The following is an 11,137-nucleotide window of genomic DNA, read 5'->3' as shown; positions in this document are numbered from 1 at the left end:
ACTACTAGGCCTAGACATAGTTTACCTTCCTACCAGACTCCAAAATAGATAAACTCACAAAACAGATTTCAATGTAACTTTTTACTATTCTTTATTTAAAGAAACTCACTTTATAATGACTGCTCCTATACAATGACTGCTCACTTTACAATGTCAATCAACCACCTATAGCCAGCTTTCTCATCAGACTTTCTTTGGACCACCAGCCCTCAAATAATGACACAGAGGCTTATTATTATTATTTTTAATTTTTCTTCCTTTTTTATTTAAAACAAATTTTTTTATTCATTTTACATACCAACCATAGATCCCCTTTCATCTCTCCTCCTGCTCCCTCCCAGCCTCCCCCCCACCCCTTGGAGACTCATTATTAATTATGAAAGCTTGGCCTTTAGCTTCAGCTTATTCCCAACTAGCTCTTATAACTTAAATTAACCTGTTTCTATTAATTTATATTCTGCTGTGTGACTTTTTACATCTCCTCCATTCTGTATGTCCTACTCCCTCAGTGTCTTGCTGGTGTCTCCTGCAAGCCTAGTTTCATCCCCCTGAGTTCCTCTCTCTGCCCAGAAGTCCTACTTATTCTCTCCTGCCTACCTATTTGCCATTAGTCTCTCTTTCTTTCTTTCTTTCTTTCTTTCTTTCTTTCTTTCTTTCTTTCTTTCTTTCTTTCTTTCTTTCTTTTTTTTTTTTGGTTTTTTGAGACAGGGTTTCTCTGTGTATCTTTGCACCTTTCCTGGAACTCACTCTGTAGACCAGGCTGGCCTCAAACTCACAGAGATCTGCCTGGCTCTGCCTCCCAAGTGCTGGGATTAAAGGCATGCACCACCACTGCCTGGCCCGGGAGGTCTCTTCACTAAACCAATCAGAGGGTGTTTTAGCAGAGATACATCTTCACAGTGTACAAAAGGATTATCCCACAACAACCATCTGTGTCTCATGGTGACTAATTGGATAGAAAAAAGGTGTAAAGTTTATATAAAGTCTGAGGATACAAAAGCTTAAGTTGTGAAGATCTAAGAAAATGTTTTAGGTTTTTAAGGTGTTTTAAGGTGTATAGATACAAGTCATAACAGTTGGAGAATGTGAAAGAAGTTGTGATAAAAAAGTGATTTATGGTATATAAAAAGAATGAAAAATGCTTCAGATTTCTTTCCCTCTCTATACTATTGTTATACTAAGACTTCAAAAGTTCAAAGTTTTGACATTAACCAATAGAGTTCTAATAAGCTATTAATCTAGCCCTGGTGAGCAATGACTATTACTATCACAGTCACAAGCTCAAGATTTTAAATTTCCTTTGGTTGTCTTCTAACTATAGACTTAACAGTGTTTCTCCTTGTGCTAAAAACATCTGTCTAGTCTATATACATCCATTCTTCTGGATAGGGAAGAAGCCCCTCTTTCATGTCTGTATTCGTACTGAAAAATCAAGATCAAGGGAGCTTTTGTTCTTCTGCTCCCTGAAAGGTTTCTGTCCTCTCTGAGCTCACCTTAAAGAGTATTCATGCTTTTAACCCAAAGTTATTTCCCAAGCTTCTACTATGACACAAAAACATGAGTCTACTGCCTTTTCTATAATGTGGATTTCAGTGCAGATTACAAACAATGGTAATGCTAACATATCTAAAACCTCTCTTTGTAAACTTAAAAATTCTTGTAAACTTCAGGAAATCAACTTGAATCTACCTCTCACGGGTCAAATGGACTCTAGATTAAGCACCCCTGCCAACAGAGAAACTTAACAGCCTAAGTTTCCCCACCTACTACCTATTCCTGAGGGTGGGATCTCTCCCCCTTTCCCTGGTCTTAGGACTCCCATTCCTCAACTACCAGGTCAATTGGCCCAAAAATTTCAAATGTACACCTGGCTAGGCAGAGAAAGGATTCATGTAACATACACCTAAGGAAAAAAATTCCCCCTAAACCTCTTAACTTTATCTTCAGCATCCTGTCAGGTCCAGGTGTCCCCTCAAAATCTGTATTCCAGACAGCTTCAAAGCACCAGGTTGTCCAGCATCACAGACTGCTTCAACTAGGCCTGCACTTTCCTAGCCCCAGATGGTCTCACACAGCCTGGACAACTAGTAAAACAGCCAGCTCTCCCAGGACTTGGCTAGCATCCCAGCTTTCTTAAGCCCCCAAAGATGTCACCCTGAGATAATAGGAAGCAGTATAAAGAGCATGGCATCCTCATTCCTGCCTTACCATCACCCCTTCCTATCCCCCCACCTTTTATAATAAACAAAAGGGAGTAATATAAATTCGGTGTTGCACTAGCCTGCATTTCAGTGACTCAGTGGCAGCAGCTTATGTCATTACTTGCTGCTGCCAGGTATGTCACTACATATCCCATTTAAAAGGCCCTGGCCACCCCAGATCACTCACTCTGTCTTGTTCAGTCTTTCTCCCAGTCTCTCTGTCTTTCTGTCTCTATATCTCTCCCATATCCCCACTCCAAGATGGCCTTTCAATCTTCCTCTCCCTGAATAAACCTCTTGCATTAGATATGTTGGGTGGCATGATCTCTTAGCAGTACACCTTGGCCCTAGACCCACCAGGGGTACATTTTCACTGCTTTGTCCTAACAGAGGTTGCAGTTGGTGTTCTGTTGCAGTGCTAGGGACAACCCTGAGGATTAGGTCTAGGGGAACAGAGAGAGTAGGTGGAGTTTCTTTGTGTCTTGGCAGCTTTTCTCATATAACCACAAAGAGGCTTAATATTAATTATAAATGCCCAGCCAATAGCTCAAGCTTGTTATTAGATAACTTTTACATTTGAAATTAACCCATATGCTATGGGATGTCTTTCTGTAAGTTGTGAATATGTGTTGCTCCCATTGGTTAATAAATTAAGCTGCACTGGCCTATGGCAGGGCAAAATGGAGCCAGTCAAGAAATCCAAGAGAGAGAGAGGGGGAAGAAAGATATGGTCGGGAGAGACTGTGAGCTGCTTCCAGGAGAAGCAAGATGTGAGAGAACAGATAATGCCACAAAACCACATGGCAAAACAGCTTAATAGGAATGGGTTGAGTTAAGTTGTAAGAGCTAGCTAGCAAGAAACATGAGCCATAGACCAAATAGTTTGTAATTAATATTAAGCCTCTGAGTGATTATTTTATAAGCTGCTGCAGGCCAGGCAGGACACAGAAAAACTTCCACCTACATCTGGCGCCCAACATGGGGCAAGAATTTCCACCTAAAACCTGAGAAAGCTTTATAAAAGGGTTCTAAAAAGGAGCCAAGAGCAGCTTCCTAGTTCATACCTCTCACGCGGGTCATGGGACAGAGACCCTATGGCATTCAAGCTTGAGCACAGCATGGTGGATTCCTGCCATGGTACACAGAGGCATTCCCAAGCTGCAAAGCACACTGCATGGTGGATTTAGCTTTTGCTAGTACACACAAAAATGTTTTTGGGCAACATGCTGCTTGATGGAGGCATAGACTCACTGCTTCCCAGAGTTGGCAGTGAGCATGACTCCCAGAGCTGGCAGTAAATGTACCTCTGCCATGTTGGGAAGCCAAATGGGTGAAGTCAACAGCCAAAGCTGCCGCACAGCTTAGCAGTTTAAAATCTCTCCTGGTCAAAAAAGGATTATAGATACACACTAAGAACATATTCAGATGGAAAAAAACTCTAAACAGGTTATAGTATGTTTAAAAATATACATAGGCTCCTTGATTTGGGGGATGTGGGGATGTGGGGTGGCTTGGGAGGGAGGGCTGGGAGATGGGAAAAGGGAGGAGGTGGGATCTGTGGGTGGTATGTAGAGTGAGTAGAAAATTTCTTAATAAAGAAAAATGAAAAAAATATATACATAGGCTTGGGAGAAAAAAAGAGAAGGTATAGACAGTCATAAAAAAGAAATATATAGTTTTAAAATAGTAAAATAAAGTCCTTAGGGGAGTAAAGTCATATAAAGAAAATGAGCCACGTGAGGATGGAAAATGTATGGAAATCTAGATTATGTATATTATTGTGTTGTCTTTAATTTTTTTGACTGCTATGAGACATTTGATTATAAAAGCAGCTGGGTTAAACCAACCTACATATTTTAAAAATACCTTGACTCTAAAATTTAAGTCAAAAGGTGTGCCACTTTGGGAGAGAGGTTATGTTTTTGTTTCCACAGGAAATGAGACACTATGGATTCATTCAAAATTAAAGATTATCAGATTTGATGGAGGAAGACCCCCTGAAATCCTGACTACAGACATAAAAACATAAACCTGAAGAACTGCAAGACATGTGATGTATATTTTACCTCCTCAAACACATAACAAGAAATTATCTTTGGCTGACTTATGTACAATGCATAGTCTGTATTTATATTAATGCAGATATGTATGTTACCTTTAAAAGTTTATGTATTTTCAGGATGAGGGGACCAGACACCAATGAAAACAAATGGCCCAGATGATCCAGCATCTCAAAATGCCACTGTTGCAGTTTCCTCTGAGTTCTGCATCCAGAAAGGCTTCAAGGCTGCTGGCTGAGATGATCCAGCCTCACAAACAACTACAGCCCAGACTTGACTATTATCCTGAATTTTCTTTGTGTCCTCATGAGACTACCAGTGCCTCCAATCAGCAGGAAGTAGCCTAGAAAACTATACCCACATTCCCAAAAAATGGATTATGGTTGTTTACCTTTGTTTAGGGGGTTGGTTACAAATTGTTATTGGTCATAGTCAATCTCTTTCTGAAAAAAGAAAGGGGGATATGATATAGAAATGATGGGAAAAGGGGTAGATTATTAAATCTACTTTAATCCAAAAAACAACTATTAATCTTATATATTTTACATTAATATAGATTTTGGTTTATTATTACAAATTTAAGGTCAATTTTGTTATACTGTATGTCTATTTCTTGTTTGAGGTATTACATTTATGCAACTCATTTAAAATTGTAATGTATCATTAAGAAATACAGATTAATAGTCATCTATAATAATCAAAGTTATAGTAATGTTAGTTAAGTTTTTTAGGCATACAAAGATATATTTCAATTAGATAGACAATCTTCAAACACTTCAAAGACCTACAGAATATGGCATTTAAAATGTTTTAAGAACTTAGACTTTTCTGGACAGTGGGATGGTTCTGCTCCTGACAGCACCAATCTACTTCAGAGAAGATAATGGGCATTGAAGAAATTCATTATGGAGTTTGCTTTTTTTGTGTCAAAAGTTAGTCACTGGGCAAAAAAGTGCTCTTGCCTTGACTTCTTGACAGGATGCTGTATAAACTGGTTATGCAAGGACCCATAGGAAGATGACCACTGAACTTTGCCAAAACAAGGTGAGATGGTATTTTCAGGTTCCTGCTTTGCAGAGGAGACTGCCAGACATTCTGCAACACACAGGGAGAAGTGACTGATGAACTTTGCCAATAGGTGAGACAATCCTTCAAATTTCCTGCTTCACTAAAAAGTCTGCCAGAGACTCTAGGCCTGTAGGCTGAAGATGGATGCCCCAATGTTGCAGAAGAATTTTGAGTGACTGTTCGGGCAACCAGATGTCTCTTGTCATTTCTAGAGTTTTGGAAGTTGCTCACAATGCACTTCCTGTTTACTCAGGTAATATATCCTCCTGGGGTCTTTGATGGAGTTGAAGACTGGATAGTTATAATTATGGTTTTCCTTAATCATGATAAAGATTAAATTAGATATGAAACTTTAGACTCACAAAAATAGAATGAATGATAGAGTATTTTCTTTAATTTTGCTAAATACAAATAGACTAGATATTGTAACTATAATTCTTGCTTGATAACTGTTTTATTACATGTAATTTTACTATATTAAAAATAAAATATTCCTTTTTGATTAGACAGAAAAGGGGAAGTGCTGTGGGATGTCTTTCTATATGCTGTGAATATGTGTTGCTCCCATTGGTTAATAAATAAAGCTGCATTGGCCTATGGCAGGGCAGAATGGAGCTAGGCAGGAAATCTAAGACATATAGAGAGGGAAGAAAGGTGGAGTTGGGAGAGATCTGCAAGCAGCCAGGAGAAGCAAGATGTGAGAGAACAGGTAATGCTACAAAGCCACATGGCAAAACATAGCTTAATAGGAATGGACTGAGTTAAATTTTAAGAGCTAGCTAGCAAGAAGCCTGAGCCATAGGCCATACAGTTTGTAATTAATATAAGCCTCTGTGTGTTTACTTGGGACCAAGCAGCTGCAGGACCAGGCGGGACACAGGAAAACTTCTGGCTCCACCCATATTTTATCTATGTTCTACCATGTGGCTTGGTACCTTATCTCAGTATGGCATGTTCATGTCCTGCTTCTTTTATATCTCCTGGCGACTCTTCAGACTCTGTCCTTCTCGTTCCCAGCATTCTCCTAGTCTGGCTCTCCTGTCCAATCTCTTCCTGCCCAGCTATAGGCCAGTCAGCTCTTTATTAACCAATGAGAGTAATACATATTTACAGTGTACAAAGATTGTTCCAAAGCAAGAGAGAGTAGAGAAGGTCTGACTGAGGGCAGCCTACCTTGAGCAACTCTTCAAAATGACATCCCTCCCCCATTTTGTTTTTATAACAAGGTCTTGCTGTGTAGCTCTAGCTGGCTTGGCGCTTTCTATGTAGCCCAGACTGGCCTCAAACTCATACCAATACTAATTCAGCTTCTCAAGTGTTGGAATTAGAAGTATACACTACCATGCCCAGTTAGTCTTTGGAGTAGAAGCTTTTGAACTTATAGCATATTACTTAGTAGGACCAACATCCTCACCTATACCTGGTGATATTGATGGTTTACCTGCAGGATGAAAATGCAAGATGGGCATAAACTTGGCCTCAGCACAGGGATCTAGAAGGAAGTGGGTCCATTTCAGCTTTGATGTATATCAGTAGGTGAAGAAGCCCCTCTGAGCCCCCAGGAGCTAAGCCTACCTTCCCACAGCTTAGGAAGAAGGCTGGGAAGCCCTGGAAAGACAGGAAGTTATGCTACAGGTAAAGTCATTTACTGCTGGAATCCTGGCAGAGCAGGGTCACACACAGGACTCCCAGGGGTGAAACTGAAGGTAGATCAACAGTCACATACTGACAGCAGTATAGATTGTCACTATCCCTGAGAATTAGGAGGTACATCAAAGAGCAAGACCAGGGCTGTCATATTTCTGACAGCATAATTCTCAGAGACCCAGTAATATGATCAGCAGTAATGACTGAATATTTTATATATGCTGGGCTGTTTCAAGTACTTTCCAAGGACCCAATTTGGTTTATCCCCAGCAGCTCCCCAAGATGTTGGTGCTAATGCTACCCCTATTTTCCAGGGGAGGACATGAGGGAAACAGTATGCAGGAGGGTTAAATAGCTTGTTCTGAATTGTGAGTTGGCACATGGTAGAGGCAGAGTGTGACTCAAAGAATCTGGCCTCTAGGGCTGGATCCTGTGCTCTCCTGCCTCTGACTTTCCCCACCTTCCTTCCCTCCCTTTCTCTATCTCTGAGGTTCCTACATGAGCAGGAACTCCTTTTGGGAAGGAGTCACTGAGGAGTCTGGCCGTCAGATGAGAAATGGAGGAGAATAAAAAGAGAAGCACCCTTCTCTTCTTGTTTCATCAGGATGAACTTTACAAATCAAAATTGACATTTCTTTTGAGTTCCATGAGCCCAGAGAGCAGTTCTCATTGGTGTTTACAAATTCTGATGTAAAGCCACCCCAACTCCTCTAAAATCTTCAATGGTTTCTGAGGCGCAGCAAAACAAAGATTTTCGGGCTGAGCATCTAACTCAGTGTTAGACTGCTTGCCTAGCACATGCAAGGCCCTGGATTCCATCCTAGCACTTAAAAAAAAATTCCAGGCGTGGTTATACATGTTTGTTATCCCAGCATTTGGCAGGCAGAGGCAGGGAGATTGCTGAAAATTGTAGGCCATCTTTATCTACATAGTGAGTTCCACGTCAGTCAAAGCTATATAGCAAGACCTGGTCTCAAAAAATTTTTTTTATGCAGCCCAAGCTGGCCTTAAACTCCTAATTGTCTGGTCTCAGCCTTCAGATTGCTGAAATTACTACCACCCCAATTCTGTACCTGGGTTCTGGCTTTGAATATTTCTTTGGCTAGTTGCTTGTCTTCCTCAACTAGTTTGGGAATCACAATTGTTATCATTTCTGGCTTCTTGAATCCTAAAGCCACAAGTTTTCTCACTGGCAGAAAAAGATGGCTACAGTAGTACCAGTAGAACGAAAGTCCCATGGTTTCCCGTGGTAAGACAGGCCACTCCTAGTTTCTTTTTCTGTGCTGCATGTGCTGTGTAGGGAGGGTTCTGTCCCAAGACCCTAATGGCTTTGAAGGTCTGACTGTTGAAAGGAACTCCCTGCACTCCGTGGTAAGCACATGCTTACCTACCATCTCAATCACTCCACTGTCAAACCCAGCTGCACTGTTTAGCTGTCCGCACTGGCTCCTGTGTCCCTATGCTTGGTCCTCCCTCCCCTGTTCGTGGCTGGACGGTGCCAGGGCAGCTGGGAGCACACAACTGTGAGGTCATGTTGCTAACCCTCACTGTTAGCCCCCCCCCCCCCCCCCCCGCGTCTTCAGGCCCTTGTGGGATGATTGGCTGTGGCCAAGTGAGTGACGGTACAAAACCCAATGACGAAACGCTAGCCCGCCTGTGGATTGGAGGGTACTGCGGGCAGGCGCGGGCAGGCCCAACATACCAACGCCAGGCAGAGTCAAATGGTGGGTAGAGGGCGTCCCAGCAAGGAACTGGAGAAAGAAGGGGCAGGTGAACAGACAGGGCTGCAGAGGAGGGGGGGCTAGCAAAGGAGAGGAAAAGCAAAAAAGAATCGCCGCTACCCCAATACAGTCAATTTCGGGAGGGTGGCAAGTGTGAGGATCAGCTGAGGAGGTGGGACAACTGGGATATGGCTGGAGCTGAGGGGAAGTAGGAACCCACCAGATAGATGGACATGGAGGGCCTAAATAGAGATGTTTTAGTTTTGTAAAATTTTGGCCACAGCCCCAAAACATACTCTATTGGCAATTCTATTATCCCCTTTAGAGATGAAAAAAATCGAGACATAAAGGTTACCTAGGCAATCACCTCCCACTAACAGGTCTAGATTTAAAACCAGATAGCTGGCTCCAAACTCCAACGGGTACTTCTTCATGGTAGGGAATTAGAAGATTCAGGGACTGGTTCCAAGTGCAAAGATCCATGACATCTTTCAGAGGGTATTCATGAGCTTACAAACTGCCAGACTGGTGAATTAAGGAATTTTCATCCTCAAATGCTTAGTGCACCAGCCCCCATCACTTGGATATTATATACCTTGGCTACCCAGTGGCAACAACAATCCCTGGCAATGGAACTCATTTTCTTCTCTATGATCATGGCTCTTGAGTCCTTATTACCATATCTGTCTTTTTCTTTCTTTTTGTTTTTAAATTTTGAGACAGGGTCTCACTTATGTTGCCCTATCTGGCCTGAAATTCACTGTGTAGACCAGGCTTGCTTGCCTCTGCTTTCAGAGTATTGGGATTAAAGGAATGAGCGACCACTTCTGGCTTTTATCTGTCCTTTTCTGCCCAGCATAATCTAGAAGCCAGAATTGAGCCTTTGGGGCTTTTATTTTGCTTCTTGGAATTATACTTCTATTGAGTACATTTGTTGACTCATTTATACTGCCAGTGTAAATGTGCACTGTGAGTTTCAGGCATACTGAATCTAGCACTTCCAGATGAACGCATAGACACTTATACCGTGGCTTTCCTGTATTAATGGCTTCTATATTTGCTTTACAGATTGCTGACCATCTTCCCATTTTATTTATTCTTTCATAAACTGTGTTTAAGCACACTCATACTACACACAAAGAAGCAAACAGTATTACCGTAGAACCCAGCAATTCCAGGCAGTCATACACATGAAGTGAAAATAGTTACCTACACACAAATCTGTATATATGACTCAGAATGTCACTATTCATAATAGCAAAAATGTAAACAAACCAAATGTTCACTCAAAGATTAAATAAAATAGGGTCTATGTAAACAAGAATATTGTGTGACCATAAAAAAGTAATGACCACTTGGGAGAGAGAGACAGGAAGATCAAGTGTTCAAGGTCACCCTGTTACAGAGCAAGTTCAAGGCCAGCCTTGCTTACAAGAGATGACTCCTTTCCCTCAAAAAAGGAATGATATGAACATAGTCTACATAGATGAACCTCAAAAGCATTACACTCAAGACTGGGGAGATAGTTCAGTAGGTCATGCTTGCCTTATGGGAACAAGGACTTGAGTGTGATTCACCAGAACTCATGTAAAACAAGCCAGACAAGGTGATTCACCTTGATAATCCCAGCACTGGGAAGGCAGAGACAGGTGGATCCCAGGGGCTCCCTGGCTAGCCAACCTAGCTTAATTGGTGAGTTCCAGGCCAGAAAGGTACATGGCAGGCACCAGAGGATCACCAACAAAGGTTGTCCTTTGGCCTCCATGTGCATGTACATAAATACAAAGAACATTATGCTTTTTGAAAGCCAGACACAAAAAGTTCGTATATTCCAATTCTATTTTCACAAAATATCCCCTAAAAGTATAATCCAGACAAAAGCAAATCAGTGATTGCTAAGAGCTGGGAGGGGAAACAGGGTATGGAATTTGGGGGATATCAATGTTGTAAAATTAACTCTGAATACATTTAAAAAAACCTCTGAACTGTATAATTTAAAGGAGAAAATCCTATAATGAGAAAGTGATTACCCTAAGACAGAGAAATAAGTTAAAAATGTTTCAGGAGACAAGTGTTACATAGTATAGGCTGGCCTCCAACTCGCTACATTGCTGAGAAGGATGACCTTGAACTTCTAATCCTCTTGCCTCCTCTTTCTAAGTGCTAGGATTATACGTGTCACCATACCCAGAATAAATTGTTTTCTAAAACTACTGTGATTATCACAAGATAATTGAATTTTTTTTAAAGACAGAATCTTAGTATTTAGCCTTGGCTGGCCTGTTGCCTATGTAGACCAGGCTGGCCTCAAACTCAAACACTTTCTGCCTTTGCCTCCTAAGTGCTGGGCTTAAAGGCATGTGTCACCATACCCAGTCATTTAAAGATTTTATTTTAAAAAAATGTCTATGTATGGTATGTCTGTGAATGTATGCCACAT

Source organism: Peromyscus eremicus, chromosome X, assembly GCF_949786415.1.
Source record: "Peromyscus eremicus chromosome X, PerEre_H2_v1, whole genome shotgun sequence".
Classification (NCBI taxonomy): domain Eukaryota; kingdom Metazoa; phylum Chordata; class Mammalia; order Rodentia; family Cricetidae; genus Peromyscus; species Peromyscus eremicus.
Note: the sequence above shows the minus strand (reverse complement) of the source record.